The sequence below is a fragment of the Carlito syrichta genome, unplaced genomic scaffold (genome assembly GCF_000164805.1).
Source record: "Carlito syrichta isolate Samal-C Ts95f unplaced genomic scaffold, Tarsius_syrichta-2.0.1 Scaffold315077, whole genome shotgun sequence".
In the NCBI taxonomy this organism is placed as follows: Eukaryota; Metazoa; Chordata; class Mammalia; order Primates; family Tarsiidae; genus Carlito; species Carlito syrichta.
The window spans coordinates 809,020-810,240 of record NW_007259173.1 but is presented as its reverse complement, the minus strand read 5'-3'; positions in this window follow the sequence as shown (position 1 = coordinate 810,240).

Here is a 1,221-nt window from a genome sequence, read left to right as displayed (position 1 = left end):
TTATTACTACTGCCACCTGGAAAACTTCCACTGGATTTTTGTAGAGGACAGGAAGCTACATTTCTTAGTATGACATGCAAAGACCCTTCACAATCTGATCATCTCAACCACAAGGAACTTCTGGAGCTCATCATTTCTGGAGCTCAAACTATTTTTCATTTCCAAACTTTGGTACACATAGGTACCTTCTGCCAGGAAAATTCACCCCTTTCCCCCTTGCCTGTTATCTTTCAGGTAATTCCTTTCACCTTTTTGGACCAAGACACACTGCCTCCTCTGTAAAGCCCTCTCCACCACGTGTGTGTCTTTCCCTCTTCAGTGTTGCCATTGCATGTGGCACAAACCTCAGTTTCCCTGGTAGCACTTCACTGCGATTATCTGTGATTATCTGTGTGTGTGTGTGTGTGTGTGTACACACACACACACACACACACACACACACACACACACACATCTCCCAATTTAAATCCAGGGTTAGATTTGTTATTTCTTTGTGTAGTCAGCACAGCAACATAATTGCTAATATTTGTTGAATGAATAAATGAACATTGCCCGGGGAATGCCTAAGAAGGGGAAAAAAGATTAAGTAGCCTAGTAGGATACGATAATAACTATATTTTTGTCTGCTTAAGTGACTATAGGTCTATTACACCACACATCAGCATCAGGGACAGGTTTCATGGAAGACACTTTTTTTTTTCTACGAAAGGGAGAAGGCGGGGTGATGTGCAGTCAAACCTCACTGCTAACGTCAATCTGTATCTGCAGCCGCTCCCCAGTGCTGGCACCACCACCTTAGATCTACTTCAGATCATCAGGCATTACATTCTCATAGAAAGCACCCAACCTAGATCCCTCGCACGTGCAGTTCACAATAGCGTTCGCCCTCCTGTGAGAATCTAATGCCGCCGCCGCTCCGACCGCAGCCGGAGCTCAGACCGTAATGCGCGCGATGAATGGGGAGTGGCTGTAAATACAGGTGAAGCTTTGCACTCTGCTGTGCGGCCGGTTCCCAACAGGCCACGGACTGGTAGCGGTCTGTGGCCCAGGGGTTGGGGGTCCCGGTGGAGGGCAGTGACCCAGCACCCCAGAGTTTCAGGTTCTGTAAGTTCTAGATTTGCCACGCACGGAGCCTAACGCCCTTCCCCCGCCTCCGCTTGACACAACCCTACCCGTCCTTGGCTCGCTCAGAGGTCTCGCCCTCTCGGCGGCGCTTCCTCC